We start from the raw sequence: 21,283 nt of genomic DNA, 5'->3' as shown, positions 1-21,283 counted from the left end.
ATTTTTTTTCTCGGCCAAATGAAAAGCAATAATTTTCATTTTTTCAGTAAATGTCAGGAAAAACTGTAATGCTTGATACTGTATTTTTTTTCAAATCTTAGTGTTAAACTTAGTCGTGAAATTCAGTCATTTAGTGTAAGATTTTCGATTTTGATAGGCTTCAATTCTGCCCGCGAGCCTTTTTTTTGGTTCAACTTTTTAGCTTTTCAGAGTAATATAGTTCGCTAAAGAAGGATTTTTCCCAACTTTCTAACGCACATCACCGTGAGCGATATATCATAGTTTTGTCAGAATTTCCGTTTTGATTCCATAATTTTTGACTACCAGCTGAAAAACTTTCAAATCCACGCGTGAAATACTAGCATTGTGGATCGATATCTCTAGGTGCCCGGCCTGGATACAGTTTTGCCAGAACTTCAATATAGCAAAGAAATTACCTAGTGTTTCGGTATAGTGCATTTTGTTTGTGTTTGTTTGAAATTGCTTAAACCCACCGAAAGTCATAATGAAGCACCCAAAACAATACAAGGTTAAACATGGAAGTTTATAACAACCTATTATAATGACCTAAAGGAAAAATCATTTATGGCAACAATGAGCCTTGCATTGTAAGTCATGGTTAAAATGTGTTGAGTACCCACCCCGCCCCCATAGGCCACATAATATTACATACCGGTACCTTATAATATTTATATATAGCACGGCTATAGCTATACATTTAGAAAGTAGGTCCTATAGCGCTAAATTATGACAAATAGGCCTACACAAACCCGAACGCAAGTCTGAAGGGTGTAATGAAAATGCCAACCCGCGATGGGAGGGGGGGGGATTCAAAATTCACCTGGAGATAGGAGGGACAGAAAATTGAAATCCCCTCTAATAACACGCGAATTTTTCTAGGTTTGGACAGTGGATTTTCCCATGGGCGTCATCCTAGGTAAATAAACAAACAAACAAACAAACAAACAGACAAAATGGTTTTCATAATCATGTAATCCATAGCCCCTATAAATTGAAATTGCAGGCTATCACGGGAGCAAATTTCCAAAATCCACCTCATTTACCAGAATTGGGGATTTGGGCTACCAAATCGCTGGTCAGGCAATCCTGGTTTTCAATGGAAAAGGGACCTGGGTTGACAACAATTGAAATATCGATTATTTCTGCTGGTTGCTCTCGAGATAAAGTACTGAGTTGGACATTTTCGGAGCATGAAGGGAAAAAGGGTAAAATAGAAACGGAAATTCTGACAAAACTATAATATATAGACCCACACGATGTGCTTTACAAAGGTGGGAAATATCTTTCTTTAGCAAACTATATTAGTTTGAGACGCTAAAAAATGAATTCCGTAAAAAGCTATAAAAATCAAAAATATCACACTAAAAGACAAAATATGATGCTTGAATTTTAACACCAGGATTTAAAAAAAAAATGTATATCCAAGCACTATGTCTTTAATTGACATTACTGAAGAAAAAAAATATTGCTTTATATTTGACCGTGAAAATAAATTTCATAGCAAAAAGGTGTATCTCTGAATTGTGCTGATTTTAACATGTATCGATCGACTTTTAGAGCGACTATGCATTTCTAAAGAATTGGTAGTCCCGCGTCCTAACTGTTAGTGTCATCCAAAAAAAATAGGTTAAAAGAAAGATGTGTTAATCTTCATCCAGCTTTAATGAAAAAGTTAGAGGTGTGAATAGTGCCATAGTGAGATAAGGGCTTCAAGGCGTTTATGTTAACACTCAACTTTACACAGGTATTATCGCTTCTGGAATGTAGTCATTTGGTCTTGAGTGAGTTGCCAATATGACTTCACGCGAGCAAACGCATATCGCATGTCGGCAAATGCAAATTTCACCCTATGTATTTAACATTATCAGACTGGTGTGCTCTTTCATCTTGGAATGTGAATTTCAATTGGAGTCATTCATTCAAGTAGCCATGTTTGAAATTCACACTTCTGGTGTTGAAGATTAAGTTAATGTCTACCATAGTGGGCGTATGTATTTCAACTGGAATAACCCATTATTTTGTGACTACAGTTTGTCCACTCTGAAGTACAAGGTGACAACGCGCGCGTATACATCGCGTAAACAGTGCGCAGTGCTGCGTGCCTTCAAAGTCGGCACAATGCGTGCGTCCGCGTCGGTACTTTGTACTTCAAAGTAGACTGACTGTTATTTTGTGACTACAGTTTGTCCACTCTGAAGTACAAAGTGACAACGCGCGCGTATACATCGCGTAAACAGTGCGCAGTGCTGCGTGCCTTCAAAGTCGGCACAATGCGTGCGTCCGCGTCGGTACTTTGTACTTCAAAGTAGACTGACTGTTATTTTGTGACTACAGTCTGTCCACTCTGAAGTACAAAGTGACAACGCGCGCGTATACATCGCGTAAACAGTGCGCAGTGCTGCGTGCCTTCAAAGTCGGCACAATGCGTGCGTCCGCATCGGTACTTTGTACGTCAAAGTAGACTGGCTGTACCTAAATGTTATAAAACTCGGTAATTGGTAAAAACTTTTTAATAACATTCAATTTCGGGGTATCTATAAAGGTCATAAAAATGTTTTTGAACTTTTTTGTTTGTGAAAACACAGTGCCACAACATTTGTAATATATTTGTTGCAACGTATTTTTTCAACATTATGCTTTTAAGGAACCTTTAATAATTCTATTACTCATAATATTTCAGACAAGCTTTTTCAAACTTTTTCAAATGTTTACTGGGTGTTAAACCTATATTAAGATGTAAGTCAGGTGTCAGAATACTGATATATCCAAACCTCTAGTTTCTAATTTCCGATAAGAGTCATTTTCTCGCGTTGGGCCACTATTATTTAATTGTTATAGCGCAGATGGCATGGTGAAGATCAGATGCAAGATATCCCACTGATTAATATAGTACTTCCAAGTAGAAAACTAATCATCTTCTTTCACCATATGAAGATAAGGTATGGCAAATTAAACCAAATATGGTATTCTTTGCACTATAATACTTAATAAATGTACACATATGATTCTTCATATATGTTAAATAAAAAGTAACTTTAAGTGATATAAAAATACATTACATTAAGCTAAATAAAATTGATAAATAAAATTGCTAATTTGAAAACTCTGTATGCATCAGATGTTACCAACCAGAATAGTCGCCATCTTGTTTGCCGGAAGTCATTGTGACCGAGTGACCGAAATACCTTCCCACAATTCGATCAAACCGACTTCCGGTATCGAGGCCCAGTATCCAAATATGGATGACGAGGAAACCAAAATGCACGGTATGCTGCTTTCCAGCTGAGCCAAATCTACTTTGGGCTAGAAATATCCAAACCCGAGTATCGCCAAGTCTCAAAATTACAGTCCAAAATTCGTCATGTTTTGCATGCAACTTAACGCGCGCTTCTTCAACATGAAGTTGAAAGGAGCAATAATTGTTAATTTCAGATCTTGTCCTCGGGCCATACTTGAAAAGTCTATTTAAGTTATATTTTTCTTTCATAAAACTCATAAAACCAATATTTATAAACGGCAAATTTGGTTTGTCTTGGGTAGACAATGAAGCAACCAATAGTCATCAGACAATCCATTCTAATAAAGCTAAACTCTAATAACCTTTTTAATACGGTTCCAGTAATCACCCAATGTACTTTTAAGTAATGCTTTCTATAATGGGCATTAAGTAAATATTTACTGAGATTTTGTGATGTTTTACATGGCTTAAAAGCTTCTAACGACATCCAATTACACCACTTTCCCAACAATTTAAGACACAGCATCAAGAAGGAGGTTGTGCATTAAAAACTATAATCATGATAATAGCTGCCTCGGGTGTTTTTGTGGAGTTCAAATTTGTGTTTTCGTAAGATCCTTGTTGCAAATTTTTGAAACCCTGTGAATATTAATTTTCTGTCCTTCCAAACTAAAACCACGTATATTACACAGATACCACATTTTTACTTTTGTGTATCTAGGCTGTTTTTGTCACAAATACTACAAATTTTGCATTTCTCTACATATTAATCCATTTTGGAGCACCGTTTAAGCAGGTTTTAAATTTAATTTTTAGATGAGGCGACGCGTGAACTAGTCATCTGTCGACAAAGGATTATGTTCTATTTATCAAAGAGTATTAGTAGTATTTCCTGCGCCAGGCTCTCGGCTGAGTAATTGTGACAATTTGGTGGGAAGAATGTGATACGTAATGCTACAATTGGAAGCGATTATTAAATCATATTGATGTTTCTATTAGTGCAGAAATATGACAAGTACAATTAATATCAAACTATTATAGTTTTATACTATATATTAATAATATTAGAAACAAATTCAAAGTATAGACCTCCGGCAAGGCAACCGTTACTAATAGTTTCACGGAACACCCTCACTTACGATCATTGGGTATACCGATCATCAGACGGATAATTTGTCATGATTTCAAGTTAACATAAATGTTTATACGTGTATATACATTCTGTGGTGTCGAAAAAATGACAAACCAAGCCAAGCCAATCGGTATACCCAATGATCGCAAGTGAGGGTATTCCGTGAAACTATTAGTAACGGTTGCCTTGCCAGAGGTCTATACTTTGAATTTGTTTCTATAGCTCACCTGTAATGGGTTTGAGCACTCTAAATTCCAAAGTTAGTCACTCGTAAAGTAAACTTGTTATATTACGCCCCCACTATTTTTAGTGGTTGAGCACTCTCGACTACTTTTGGAGTAGAGACTGTTCTGGTTGGCTTGGTTTGTCATTTTTTCGACACCACAGAATGTATATACAAAGTATAGACCTCCGGCAAGGCAACCGTTACTAATAGTTTCACGGAAAACCCTCACTTACGATCATTGGGTATACCGATCATCAGACGGATAATTTGTCATGATTTCAAGTTAACAGAAATGTTTATACGTGTATATACATTCTGTGGTGTCGAAAAAATGACAAATTATCCGTCTGATGATCGGTATACCCAATGATCGCAAGTGAGGGTATTCCGTGAAACTATTAGTAACGGTTGCCTTGCCAGAGGTCTATACTTTGAATTTGTTTCTATAGCTCACCTGTAATGGGTTTGAGCACTCTAAATTCCAAAGTTAGTCATTTGTAAAGTAAACTTGTTATATTACGCCCCCACTATTTTTAGTGGTTGAGCACTCTCGACTACTTTTGGAGTAGAGACTGTTCTGGTTGGCTTGGTTTGTCATTTTTTCGACACCACAGAATCTATATACACGTATAAACATTTCTGTTAACTTGAAATCATGACAAATTATCCGTCTGATGATCGGTATACCCAATGATTGTAAGTGAGGGTATTCCGTGAAACTATTAGTAACGGTTGCCTTGCCAGAGGTCTATACTTTGAATTTGTTTCTATAGCTCACCTGTAATGGGTTTGAGCACTCTAAATTCCAAAGTTAGTCACGTGTAAAGTAAACTTGTTATATTAATAATATTAGGTAGCTGCAATCTGACTAGTAAAAACGCAGCATTTGTGTGAAAATTACAATACCGCCTTTTTTTTTTATTTAGGTGACAGGTGTTTTGAATCAGAATGCCGTATCTTCAAGTAAATAACACAACATATTAAATTTTGGTTTGGGAGACAAATGTTTTGAATGTTTGCAATTATCAAAGCAATTAACCATGATTTAGGCAGATTACTTGAGCCACATTTAGAAGTAGATCAGCGCTAATCGGTAATCCCACAGCTTTCGCAGATGCAGCATTCTTACCTAAGAGGGAAGCATTATCTGGATACCATATTGGGGTGTTTAAGTATACTACAGGTTGACGGATCACAAAGCAAATCTGATTACCAACATTATTTATACATATTAATTGTTCATTTGTAATGTATTGATGAACACACAAAGGTTCGTGCATCTTATTATTGTGATCGCTGGGGTTCTTAGTGAAAAATACAGTACTGCGATGTTCAGCAGATTTTGAGTAAGTGAGGTAAAGTATAGAAAATTGGAATTTACTACTAGCGCCCATGCATGTTACTCCCGCGGTTGTAATACGGTACGATCCTCTGGGTGCGTGTGTATGTGCATCCCGCACGCCATGTACGTACTGTGCATACGTATTCGACTAATATTTCCATCGTAATAATAAAACGCCGGTTCCAGCGTTTTATTCAAAATATCGGATTTTGACAAAACTACAGCACCTAATGTCTTGATTTTTGCAGAGTATCTTTATTGACTACAGTGCATTACAATCGTGTAAAAACCAGAATTAAAAAAGTGTATGTGAGCTGTTTATATAGAGCGAACCCTCTCTCTCATAAACGAAAACCCAATAATCTGATTGTTGCTTATTGCGCTATCAACATCAGACCATTAAGAGAAGTGGTTCGAACTGCTTCCATTTTTCATTGCTTTTCGTATAGATGGCATTATCATACAGAGGCTTCAAAAGAAAACGTGTCATAAAAAGTGATTCATATGATTTTACACTTACTGAAGCTTTCTCCCGTAAACATTGCTTTATTCTACATAACAAAAACAGAAAACCAAGAAAGTTCACTATTGGACCTTAATGATGAATCATGATGGCAAATTTTCAATATTATTGCGAGGGTAACATTATCATGCCATCAGACGTAGGGTTGTAAACTGTAATGCGATATGTTGATGGATCACAAACCGAATTTGTATATCTAAAATTGTTCAGCACTTTTATAATGCATGTTGATGAAAACGAAGCTTCGTGCATCTTATTATAGTCTTAACGTGTATTTGAACTTTTCTACGAAGACAAAAGAGCAAAAACACTCTAGACTAATCAAATTGCTGTATTTACTATATGGTTTACATGAAGACACTGTCATTAGAAATTTGACAGCAGAGTGATTCTAGAACATCTGTCCCCCAAGTAACAAGGCAGTATCTATTTGGTATTTTGTTCACAGATATTGAGTTTTTACGTTGGAGGCAGATTGAGTCTACCTAAGGCATAAGAAACAAATTTGTTCGATCTTTGGATCGACCGTCGATGCTGCTTCGATGCTTGATATTAATGAACTATCAGCTAATTAATCAGAATTAACGCTAAATTTATATTGGCCAATATCACTACATGCCCAAATTACTATTTTATCGCCACTAAAAATAGCAAAATTAACTGATTTCATAAATAATAAGGATCGACCAAGCATTGATGGTCGATCGAAACATCGAACTGATTTGTTTCTATTGCCTAAACAACATTACAACATTACAACATTAAACAATATATGTATGATTGTATGAATTCCCCCGGAGACTTCCCATCAAATAGATGAAACGATCAAGTTGTCAAATTTTGATAGTAATTTGCACTCGTCACAATTCTACTGATTGAATAATCACGTACAATATTGTAGCATGAAGTATAATGTTCTTTCTTGTCACCGTTATTCTACGGAGAACCTGACCAAGGAAAAACTACTGGTACTATGTGATAAAAGGAACTTAATCCATTGTCGACAGTTGGCTAGGTCACGCGTCGCCTCATCTGAAAATTAAATTAAATTCCACACGATGAGTGGTAAAATCTGCATCATATGTGCTCCAAAAATGCTACAAATATGCTCAGGAATTCGAAGTTAGTAGTGTTTGTGACAGATATTGTTGAATATAATATACAGGTACCTAACGTAACCACGTGCGCTGTTTTAAACTGATTGTTTATAGATAATACATTTTTATACATTATCATTATACATAGATAATGTTTATAGATTATACATTTTGATCATTTGAATTTAATTTTGCTATTTCGAGCCACGTCAGTACACATCAAATTTCTGCCCTCCAAAGTAACCTAGAAACATGCCGCCTGCTTTGTTTATTACTAACAGATGCTGGCTTTTATATTGAGGTCTACCTGATTCAAAATATTTGCCTTCCAAACCAGTTCAAAGTGTATGCTATTTTATCTACTTGAACATACAGCATTTTGGCTTTGATGCTTAAACACATGTCCTGCCTGATACGAAGGTATCGCCTTTGTAGTTTGTTCACATATACTTCGTGTTTACGTAGAGATGGCATAATACTTTGATGCAACATGTGGATGTTATCAGCCACGGAGTGAGATAATGTTGTATATAGGTGACAATTCATGAAACCAAAGAGGATTGATTAAATTCCGCCCATGTCATGTTACATCTTTAATGGAGAGTATTCATGATTGGACACGACGATTTTAGCTGGTAAAAGTTTTCAAATGTCTAGTATGTTTACTCTTAACACATCTCAAATATGGGCGATTAGATTTAAGCTCCGGGTAGAGATTTCTAGACGGGTTTGATGCCGCTCGAAACAATAGTTTAACATTTCCATAAGATGTGTTATTTCCATAATAATGTTAGCTTTTACTGTCAAATATGTTCCTTTTTATTATTTTTAACAGCAACAAATAAGCTAAAGTACAGACAATTCCAGCACCAACGCGTGTATCAGTCCCTAGCTCTTTAATAAGTTTGATCGGCTCAAAATATAAACATCCCTTAAATTCTCGCATGGACGTATAACATAAAGACGCATAAAGACACATAATGATATACAAATGGACGTCCATTTATTTCGATTATTTATTCCAATTTCAATTGTATGAATTAACTGTCTCAAATATAAACACGAAGGTGTATGTAATAAATAAATAAATAAATAAATAAATAAATAGATAAATAAATAAATAAATAAATAAATAAATAAATAAATAAATAAATAAATAAATAAATAAACAAATAAAAAATAAATACAAAAGTAATAATATTATGATAATATAATAAAAGGCTATTTTTCGTCTATTGCAAATTTACGACAATTTGCAGAAAATGTGTGTAAAGCATAACAATCACTAGACTTTATTCGTTAAATACTACATGTATCGACTGCCTTGGAATTATTTATCACTAAATAATAATAATAATAATAATAATAACAATAATGCAGTTTAATTCGCTTGTCGAATGAAAACACAATTATCCATGCGGCTGAAATCGCCTTCCGTAGTGAAGTCGTGATAGTTTCACTATTTTCCCGGTGGCTGGAATCGCCTTCCGTAGTGAAGTCACGTGATAGTTTCGCGGGCAGGACTTCAGCACGGGTTGTCGCTATTTGGATTCATTCTTTGTCGGTCAAGCATTCAGAGCGGGCGTAACATTTTTTCTCTCTCTATTTATCATGGTTATTGGACAACGAAGAGTCCGTATTAAATCAAAGCTTATACAATACAGCTTTCTTCACATGGAATAAACTGTGACGGCAGCAGATAATCAAGATGTTGTTTGCATAAATTTGTGTAAATTACTCGATTCAAGTAGGCCTATATTGAGGAGGCCAGGCGTTACGAGACCTTTTTATGCTGGAACATAATGGCAACGACCGATGACTTACAACAGGGGATACATCGGTGAGATATTTGCTTTCATCAATAAATTTGTTAAACTTTGCCGTTAATCAGTTTTATTAGCAGTGAATAATTGGGTTTTAGCCATGGAGAATAGATCCAGATAACTACTTTAAAGTACATACAGGTTGCATTTCAATCTAACGTTATAATCTTGCTGTATTTCAGCTCGGAGGCCATGGGTAGAAAACCTGGGTTAATTTTCTTATAACAATACAAATAGGCCTACGTAATCTAATCATGACTTCAGAGACGCGACCTCTATGGTCATCATGCTATGCACCATGTTCATTGAAGCACGATTGAAGTGACATAGAATTGAATAGATGCGTGTATGTCACATCAGAAAGTAATACAATAGAAATTAGAACCTCATGAACGCGTAACCAATCTTTACACGCTCGTAATAAACTCGTAGCCGATGGAGCATGAACAGTGATCACTCTTATAATGTGTTATCACAATTATTGGTACTCATGAATACTAAAGATTGATGAATCATGCGGGTGGCCATTTCTATAACATATCATGATGGGTTGTCACAGTTATACGTATGGATGTTTATGAATCCCATACTGGTGAGGTTAAAAAATCATGTTCAAAATATCTGTTCGGAATTGGAAAATTTCTCTGAGGATATAGGCCTAATGGCTATTTTATTTTTTTTAGCGAATTTTATTATCAATTTCAAACAGTTTAGCGCAAAAAATTTTATTGTGGAAGCCATGCGTGTTTCCGTCTTGGCGAAAAACAAAACTAAATAAAAATGTCATTTGCTATTCTTCGGCATCAACTAGAATTTGTTTTCATCACAGTTTTGGCAGGTTAAAGGTTGTCTGAAAGTGAAAGTGGTATAAATTAATAAAGGAGTTGGAGTGTAGAATATATATGAGGCTCATAATAATTATACATACATGTATATGACATACAGTATTCGGTGTGGGCTATAAAGTTGCAGACAGGATTTGCTTCCCTTTTCTTCTGTCTTTTAATTGCAGGTCGTATGGATTCTACGAGACGGGGGATAGAAGGAAGGACGATAGAAGAAAGAACGGGAACTTCTATATGGGGAGAATTATAGTATGTAGGCCTACAACAAGCTAACTATATTTAGTACAGGCAAAGATAACAAAGGATCTACTACATCTTCATTAAAATACAGTGTTTTCCTCAAATTGAGTATCATTGCATCTCGAATATTAACACATTATACAGGGCTTCGTGCAAGTAAAAATAGCATCAGCAATTATGGAACTGAATTCTAACATGGCTATGGATGGGTATTGGCAGTGAGCAATAGACGAAGATCAGCTCATCGTAGCTTGATGGAAAGGTCAACACTTTAATATCAAGTTGGTATCAGTGGAAGGAGCTTATACAATTCTTTGGCAATCTATCCAGGTTAAACAATTCAGGAAGCATAGTAAGGATACAGTTGGAGGGAATGGAAGAATAATTTTGGTGCCATCAATGGATCATTCAATTAATAAAATTCCATACATTAAGCGCTCGACTGACCCGAAAGCAAGTAGGTGAAATTAGCGAGTTTTATCTCGGTAGCAACTAACCAAATATGTTATTGCATGAATTATCTTTGATATATTGGTACAAACAAGGGTCATTCCACATCGAACAACTTGACTTTGGCGAGCTGGACAAATAGCGACAAGCGTTATGGCAGAAAACAATGGGATTGAAATATTACTCATCAAATCAGACGTTATGCGCAAATATTGATGCCTTGCCATTTGTGTATTTTGGATCTGTGTATCCATAAAGGGTGAAGTACTAGCAACCTCTCCCCTTCTTTATCGCATCGTCATTTTTAATAATAGCGTGCAATGTGGCCTCTTTGTGACGGGCCCACGGATGTTTCTTCTGCTTTTTTCGAAAACCCCGGTGGTTTTCTTTTTAACTCTATGGCATATGTTCATGTACATTGATTTTATGATGATATTGCTATAATTTTGTTTCAATATTACCTGCTTTATATAGTTTTGGTGTGTTTATCATGCTTTCTGTAGTTTGATGTTATTTTGATATGTAAATTTGAATTTGAATTATCATGTTTGATGTACTTATAATTTGTTTCAGTTTCAGTTTCAGTTTCAGTTTATATAATTTGTTTGTATAATTTGGTATTTAGGGCATGCCTTGGAAGCGCTTAGCGACTTCTGTTTTAGCGCTTCATAAATGTTTCTTTATTATTACTATATATTATTGACGGGGTTCAGATGAATAAAACAAAAAAGATGAATTATGTTTACCTTTTGGGAAATTTAACAAATTTGAGGCAAATATTTTCTAACCTGTATCTACCAAACGAAGACCAGATCTCTTCATGGTCATTAAGTTAAACAATTTTATAGTATTACAGGTCTTTCTTAATGGTATCTATCAAAAAGGGCTATTATAATAGACTTAGGTATTCACTTAGAGGCAGCATAAAAGTCATAGTAACATATTACATATATATAGTTAATGGCTAAATGTAGTAGAGCGAATTTTACACAACAAATGGAAGGTAAATAGTTTGCTTAGTTGGATCTATCAAATTAAGTCCAGAATTCATCCTTATTATCAAGTTATGGTATTTTATGCACTTATTGTACAAACAAAGAACAGAAATCTTCACCGCAAGTTGGTAAGACAGAGTTGTGGTTTTAAATTGTGTCTATTAAACATGTTAAATGAAGACAAATTAAATTTTTGCATAATGCATATTGCATGGCTTCTTGCTTTTTGATCTCGAAATTACTGTTGCATTTATGTTGTGCAATATGTACTGTGTGCATTGTTTGCTATTTTGCGTGGTTTATAATGTATATTTCACAGTTAATTGCATCTTGATCAATCATGTGCATTTAGGCTTACGCTGTGCAATATTTTGATTGTCTTTTTAAACTGGCTTTAATATATTTGCTCGAACTCTTTGTATGTTCTAAATATTGTAAACTCAAATATTCTTCTCATTTTTACAAATGTATGTGGATTTAATACCATGTTTTGTAAAGCGCCTTGAGTTCTTTTGATGTAATTGCGCTATATAAGAAATAAATATTATTTATTAATCAAATTACGGTATGATCTTCTACGGTGTATGTCCCGGGTGTATATACGTCAGAATGTTAAATAGGGTCACCTAGTTGTTACACCCAGAGACAAAAGGAAATTCACCTTAGTGGGCAGGAAACATGTATGGGCATTGGTCAAAAGATGTGAAGTCGAAGTCGACAGTGGCATATAGGGCCTACATTTGAACATCACATGTAGGCCTTGAGGGATGAAAAATCAAATAATTCCAATAATGAACTAGGCTAATAATCATGGGGCATGTTTGCTTTGTTTGGCATTGGGTTTTCTCATACGTAAATCTACCCAAGAGATAGGAAGAATTAGCCAATAACAAATTATTCAGATATTCTTTTGTTGGGTTATTCCAATCTAGGCAAATATAACAATGGCTATGAGAAGTCGACAGTGACATATGTAGGGCCTACATGTGAACATCACATGTAGGCTCTGAGGGATGAAAATTCCAACAATTCCAATAATGAAGTAATTATCATGGGGTTGTTTGCTTTGTTTGGCATTGGGTTTTCGCATACGTAAATCTACCCAAAAGATAGGAAGAATTAGCCAATAAACAAATTATTCAGGTATTCCTTTCCAACAGTACGAATGCTCATGTCGGTTGATCCAGTGTCATGTCGTCAACCTAGTTAAAGCCTAAACCTTTTATCACCTAGTATTGCACTTACTTGTCAGACTTTTGGGTATTCCAAATATAACATGGCTAATGCATTGGTTGAATGAACCGTCAATCATTTTCTTCACCGCAAAGCACGGCGGAGGAGTAGATGGCATGTAAAGTATAAACTGCAAACAGAGGGGGCGGGGGAGTCTGGCAAGTTCCTTGACTTGTCCAGGAACTTGGTTGGTAGTTTTTGGATCATTTTTCTAAAATGATCAATTTAATGTACATAATTATACATATATTACATTAATAAATTCTATTTAGTCTTTCCAATCTTCGGGGGTATTTGCCTACTAGAAGATTTGGCGTTGGTTTCTACTGATGCCCACCATGTAATCTAAATATGAATATAATATGAAAATGAGAAAGGGGTCAGCCATTTAATTTCTTTTGATATATGTAAGTCCGCGGCTTTTTATATTGTCATCGTTAGATGCAGTCTTTATATTCTATCCATTGTTAGATGGAGTCTTTATATTTTCTCGATCGTTAGATAGTGCATTCCCTGTTAAGGTAACTTTTGGTTTATAGGCGCAACTGGCTTTCGAAGTAATTGTTTGGGAGGCTCGGTCGGGTAATTACCGCGAGCGAAAAAGTTGACCATAAATCAATAAATATTAGCTGGCTGATTCCAATGAATTTTCTCAAAGCATTGCACGAATAAATTATGCGTTCTTTCTGAATGACTGACAAGAGGTCCAAAATTGGTGTGAGTGTTTCTTTATTTCAGTGTCGTGGATAATGCAGTTTAATTCGCTTGTCGAATGAAAACACAATTATCCATGCGGCTGAAATCGCCTTCCGTAGTGAAGTCGTGATAGTTTCACTATTTTCCCGGTGGCTGGAATCGCCTTCCGTAGTGAAGTCACGTGATAGTTTCGCGGGCAGGACTTCAGCACGGGTTGTCGCTATTTGGATTCATTCTTTGTCGGTCAAGCATTCAGAGCGGGCGTAACATTTTTCCCACCCACCACTCCCTTTATGTCAGGGTTGATCGGATTAAAATTGATCAAAATAGTGGACTGGGCGTCATAAATAAGTATCGCAAGAGTGAGAAAAATTACATAAAGGTTTCATCATTAAGTCAAAATGTAATTAAGAATGAAATGAAATCAGAATATGTTGGATGTCACGGGTCTTTGTGTTGCATAATAGTGTGACTATATGGATGTACGTGTGTGAGTAGTTCACTTCAGCTTAAGTTTCTATCTCAGCAACATGTTCTATTCTGTTGAGCTGCTGTAATATTATTCTCAGTGAAATAGTGTGGTGAAGTTTGCTTCTGCCTCAGAAGCACTAGTAAAATTAATTTTAAATTGTACCATTTTGTGTCTGGAAGGAGAAAGGAAAACATAATTGGTTGAGAGCCCTCGGGTTAGAATATACTGATGTTCTTTCCGTGCGTAATAATATGACTAAGGTGTGAGAGTGCGCAAATAGATCATTTCAGGTTCAGTTCTAATTCAGCAACACGTTTTTATGCGGTGGCGCAGTTATAAATGTTCAAATATCGTTGTAAAATAGTGGTTAAGTTGCTTCTTCTTCAGAAGCATTAGTAAAATTGTTAAAATTTATGCCATTTCAGTCTTGGGCGGTATTTTGATTGATGAATGTTGTGTATAGCGGGAAGGAAGGAATCAACACCAGGTTGGCATGGGGTAGCTAGACAGGGGCCAAGTACTATGCCCTCAGATTTTTCTTGTTCAACAAAATATAAAAAGGAAATATTGTGATCAAGTTTTTATGAGGTTGCGCAGCCGGCTAGTTATCGCGTTGAATTCTAGGGTAGGCTGTCCTATTGTATTTAGAGTAGGCATCATAACCGAGTGATGTATACGATATCATAAGCTTTCAAAGCAGGGCAATGTGTATCAAGGAATCTGGGATAGTTTTTTGGATCATTTTTCTAAAATGATCAATTTAATGTACATAATTATACATATATTACATTAATAAATTCTATTTAGTCTTTCCAATCTTCGGGGTATTTGCCTACTAGAAGATTTGGCGTTGGTTTCTACTGATGCCCACCATGTAATCTAAATATGAATATAATATGAAAATGAGAAAGGGTCAGCCATTTAATTTCTTTTGATATATGTAAGTCCGCGGCTTTTTTATATTGTCATCGTTAGATGCAGTCTTTATATTCTATCCATTGTTAGATGGAATCTTTATATTTTCTCGATCGTTAGATAGTGCATTCCCTGTTAAGGGAACTTTTGGTTTATAGGCGCAACTGGCTTTCGAAGTAATTGTTTGGGAGGCTCGGTCGGGTAATTACCGCGAGCGAAAAAGTTTACCATAAATCAATAAATATTAGCTGGCTGATTCCAATGAATTTTCTCAAAGCATTGCACGAATAAATTATGCGTTCTTTCTGAATGACTGACAAGAGGTCCAAAATTGGTGTGAGGGTTTCTTTATTTCAGTGTCGTGGATAATAATAATAATAATAATAATAATAATAATAATAATAATAATAATAATAATAATAATAATAATAATAATAATAATAATAATAATAAAAATTAATCAATTTTTAAATAATATAATAAAAGGGTGTTTTCGCCTAAACTACGCACCATAAGTCATATTCAATAATCCATGCATTGACTGCCACGGAAATATTTAAACATGGTATTGAGAGTGCTCTTTGTTAATTAATCCAATCACGAATTTGACTTACAGTAATAGAATAATTTTCCTGCACTAGAGGCACATGATAACATTATGCCATTGTGACAATGATGACACTGATTCTAGTTGATTAATTTGATACAATCAAACTTCGTTTAAATAAATGGCACTTGTCATTAATCAATTAGCAATACATTGCAAGACCTGAGCGCAAGAAGACCGTAAGTCCACTTGGCCCCTCAACATGTATACACTAAAGCTACGTATAGTTTCTTAGGGTTTTAAAATGTTTAATACATGTTTCAGGGTGAAAACATCATGAAAAGTTGTGAGAGATTTGTATTGGCCCCTGAACATGTATAAAACATTACCAAACTACACGAAACTGGGTATCAAATAGCGCTACATGTAGATGTAGAAGCCATAAAAGGTTTATAAGTACACTGTAAAAATATATGCAGTAATTTTAGGAAAGTTGCGGAATTATTTCGATCTGTAGAAATATTTACCTATCCGAACGATTATGGACGATACATACAGCATTGTTACATAGCATTACGGAAGATTTTTACCAAACAGGTGCCCATCGTTATTACATGGGGATTATTATTTTTACAGTCATAATTCACCTCCTTTACGGTTGATATGGCATTTACTACCATACTCACCTTTAAAAAGTAGCATTTTAAATTTTAGTAAAATTAACTATTTCAATAAGTCTTACCCCAACTCTGTGTTATTGGACACTATTATACTACAGTAAGCTAAAGAATTAAGAATTAAGGAACCAGTTATGTTCACCCCCTGTATATCCTAACCAAAGACAGATATGTTATAATTGGAACCAGCTGCCAATAGTCTTTTAGCTCAATTTTAAGACCCCATTCGTAAATAAAGACACGACGATCCAAAAACCCACGGAAGATGCCAATTTAAATGTTGCAGTTTGCTCCATTGCATGCCCTATTGATTTGATCACAAATTTGGTGCAACGTTTTGATTTTGTTTCTTCATTAGGTTTTAGATCACCGTTTCAAAAAATCAAATATCACAACAATCAACGTTAAATTATACCTCCTTGTTACCACAGTAGCGTATTTAGTTTGTGTACAACACACTACCTTCACTCGGAGACGATTATTCTACCTATAGACTACTTTGCCCGATACCTCAATAAAATACAACAATATAAACTAGTAATAAACAAGTCCCTTACCTTGTGGTGGTTTCTTATTTATTGCTTAATACAACTGCCCGTAATTCCAATAGAGTCTCCAGTACTGATGCTTCAATGGTTTGTCTTTCCGTTTTATATAAAATAAACCTTACAGAGTGACGTGCTTGTGATGTGTGTTTACCCCCGGAACCAACACACCTCCTCATTTAGGGAATACACCCGCTAGGAGAATATCCCACTTAACGGTAACCTTCTGCTCACCGTGGTGCGTAATGCACGTGATAAGCAGACAGTGTAAGAATTCAAAATATCATCGAATTTTCAGGAATTTTTTGTTAATACTCAATAAAAAAATGTACATTTTATTTAGTAAGAGCATGGCTTAGCATTGGTGAATTGGTTTAAGCAAATAAACATTGTAAGCATACCAAAGCTATCGACGCTTTTCTCTGAATTGTCGGGGATATATAGTTCATTGTTTATCACTAATTAGAAAATAACGTGGGCGTGATCTTAAAAGTCATTTAACCAATCCTTACCGTTTCGTACTTGTTTAAATGAATTGTATCTTCTACATGCTAATTATGCCATACAAATAAAAATATCTTATAACATTTCCGTTATTCCGTGTTGTCTTGTCAATGATAGTATAAATACGGTAGTAGTATTACGTGACGCGACGTTAATGCTAGCAGTTTGCAGATTATGTTGGTCCCTTATCCTGCTCCCGGATCATAATTCGACGACAGCAGCTATTCATTATTATAATGAAAGTATTATACTTCCTAATTCAAATTTATAAATTGATACTTCAAGTTGGTTTCATCTCTACAACCCAACCATATTTATCTTAGTAAATAAATAAAATGAAAAATAATTATAGTAAATAAATACAAATCAGAAAATTCCACCAAGACTCGAACCACCACCCTAAGGATTTACGAGAACAAGTCCCATGACTACAACCGCGCAGTCGTCAGAAACTCGTTATTTCAAAATATTAAAGCTACAACTAGTAATAACAGATGTGGAAATGAGAGTATACTTGAACTGACCAGTAGATACCAGTTGTATGGCCCAGGGGAAATTTAGTCCATATTTGCAAGGTCATAACTTCAAGGTGAAATAAACCTACTCATGACCGTCTGGTTATGGCCTGGCATGCTGTCTGATCTTTCCCTTGGAAATCAGTTTTTCCAATTCGGGCCTTTAAATGTATACAGTACAATAACGATAAGGCCCTCATACGATAGTCCTAAATATGGTTATGGGCTTTATAATATTCAAACTACCGTATGAGGCCACAACCGCAGTAACAGAATTAAGCCCCATATCATTAATAAATAGCGCCACTGCAGTCGATTCAATTCATTATGGTCCAGGAGCAGGATAAAGGGACGTACACAATCTTAAATCTAAGCAATCTCTGCCGCTGCGCAATTAAGTCTCTTAAGAATTATTACACCATGACGTATACCCGCGCGCTGCTTTGTCAAGATCAACAACACAGATGGAAATTGAATTACTGAGTAGGAAGAACTGGGTACCACTAATGTATTTAGCATATTTCGTACGATTGGGGGATTACTATATGAGTGTAACATCATCCGGTAATTGTTTGATTGTTTCATCATCATGCCCTAAGGTTTAAGTTATGATGCTTCGTACAGCGAGTTACACCGGTAAAAACATTTCACACATTCGTCGCGACAAACAAATACGTAGAATATCACTAAATTACTTTGCAAATTGGAGAAAACCCTTTTAATTTCTTGCGATAAAGATATGGCGGCTAAAATGTTAAAATAAAATAGATTAGAGTCCCTCTGTTTTTTGCTATATCAGGAACACATTATTTATTATACGAAATTGTAATTCATAAATTAATTCTTGAACTCAAACCAACAGCAAAGCTAACGTAAAACGTAACAGGTTGGAATAAAAACGGAAAGATGAAATTGGACCTTTGTTCTGCATGTATTATTAAAGAGTAGATTTTCCAGTTTCAGGGGTTCCGTACGTCAGTTGCTGTATGACAGATATCTATGATTCTCAATCATCAAAGATTCATGGGAAGTATTGCTTATGGGATCATAAATATGAAATCTGATATAACTACCAAATATTAAAGTTGGTGCTGAACCATGTTTACGGAATAGAATTGACTACCTGCAATATGTTACGCACCTGTTTGCTGTCCTTTGCTATACACAACGGCAAGACGTAGCCCTATATCTGCAGACGCTATCGAACAGAACTTGTTCTTCTTCTTAGAAGGAAAATGGTAAAAAAATCAGATAATTATTTCTTTATAAAATATCGTTACAATAAATGGTGTTAGGGTATCGTAACCTTTGATCTGCCAGTCATAATGTCACAATTGTCAAAAATGTATACTTATTATTTGGCAAAAATTATACAAATTGGTAATAATAATATATAGATCCACAACGTGGATAATAATAATATTTTGAACCCGCCTTAATTGCTTGCTAAAGTAAATTATTTTTCAATGTTCTTGATCTAAATTACTTTTGCCTCGAGGTTTTAGGGACGTAATAATGGTTGATCCACAATGTAGACCGCTACAAGTTAATAAATAACTTCACAGAGTGACTGACACACGTGAAAATGGTATAAATTATATTAAAGATAAATGGTGGGAAGGTGAACTTGTAAGAATTTTGAGGGGGAAAATTATCTCGAAATGTTGGCTCGGTTCAGTAATTTTCACAACCAATTTGTCATTAATTATTTTGTGAAGCCATAGTCCGGTGTGAAAAACTACTCTCTGGTGACTCGAGTCGTCGCACATGGCACGGGCGTTAAAATGGTGGGAGGTTATGACGATTAAGAGCAAGAAGACAATAAATACAAAAGTAAAATGAAGAAAAGAAAAAGAAAAACAAAGTATAAAAAGATCCAAAACAATTAAAACACAATTTGGACTGGAAATTCAAGGCTTTAATTAATCTGAAACATTTGAAAGCTCTTTGCAATAAAGGGGCGAACTTCGCTATTCCGAAGGTTCGCTATTCCAAAGGTTCACTATTCCCAAAATTAAAAAGTTCTCTATTACGAAGGTTCTCTATTCCGAAAACAGAAAAGGTTCTCTATTCCGAATATGAAAAAGGGTTCTCTATTCCGAATATGAAAAAATGGGTTCTCTATTCCGAAAACGAAAGAAGGTTCTTTATTCCGATATAAGCCACCGTGTTCTCTACTCCGAAAATGAAAAAAAGTTCTCTATTCCGAATATGAAAAAAGGGGTTTCCATTCCGAAATCTGGGGCCCGTGACCTTTAAATCTACGGGGTAGGGCCCGTTAGTGTACCACATAGGCCTATAGGCTCTTGGGCCTTTGTAGTTTTAGCGCTAGCCTTTACAGAATGATGTGTTTGATGACGGAGGAAAAGGCCCTAAAAGAAACCAAGTAAACTTTTTCGGTTAGCCATGATGTTACGAATTCCACTGCATATAACATATTCGGAATAGAGAACCTTTCTGTTTTCGGAATAGAGAACCTGTTTTTGTTTTGGGAATTTTCGGAATAGAGAACCTTCGGAATAGAGAACCGTTTTTTTGGAATAGCGAACCTTTAATTACATTCGGAATAACGAATGGTAAAATTACACGTTCGGAAAAGCGAACCTTCCGAATAGCGAGTCTTCGGAATGGCGGACCTTCGGAATAGCGAGAGGACCCCCAATAAAGTACGCGCTGGTATTTAACGAACTGTGCCGATGTTTTTGTTTACGCAATCTGAGATCCTAAAAATACGCACATGAATGCGTAGGTGGATCGTAATTTTATTTTCACTTAAAGCCGATTTATACTTCATATCTGTCGCTGGCGATTGTCAATTATGTTCAATGAGCATTGCCGCGCCATTTGCTATCGTTCTTGGTTTGTTCGCTAAGCCACTCCTCACAAGTCATACCATGTTCAAGCGTAGGATATACAACTCGTTCTTACGTCATCATCGTATTCCGTTATAACAGCGCGGCGCCTGAAGACGTGGTGTACGAGGAAATCTTATTTAGGAATACGTAATTTGTTTGATAACAGTCACCCACGTTCCTACACAAAATTATTGTGTCCATTAATGAGACCTTGTTGAGACACACTGCTTAAAATAGTAACCAGACGCCCACGAAGACTTCCCTGTATAGTCTTGATGTGATTTAAGTCAATTAGCAACAAGAATTACTACCTAGTGTCATTTACAATCGCGAGCGATGCAGATTTATTCTGTTGATTGCTAAATAAAAATATTTAACGTAATTGGTTCGAA

The 21,283-nt window shown here is 35.5% G+C and overlaps 1 protein-coding gene across 1 annotated transcript in view; it reads right to left on the bottom strand.

The window, feature by feature from the left end:
• Window positions 1-17,163, bottom strand: part of LOC140170292 (uncharacterized) — a 48,824-nt gene extending 31,661 nt beyond the window's left edge. Inside the window, exon 1 of the mRNA XM_072193662.1 lies at window positions 17,030-17,163. The gene's annotated coding sequence lies outside the window, so the exon portion shown is untranslated. The remainder of the gene's footprint in view (window positions 1-17,029) is intronic.
• Between the last annotated feature and the right edge of the window lie 4,120 nt (window positions 17,164-21,283).

Source organism: Amphiura filiformis, chromosome 14, assembly GCF_039555335.1.
Source record: "Amphiura filiformis chromosome 14, Afil_fr2py, whole genome shotgun sequence".
Lineage (NCBI taxonomy): Eukaryota > Metazoa > Echinodermata > Ophiuroidea > Amphilepidida > Amphiuridae > Amphiura > Amphiura filiformis.
Note: the sequence above shows the minus strand (reverse complement) of the source record. Positions and strands in the feature narration are given on the sequence as shown.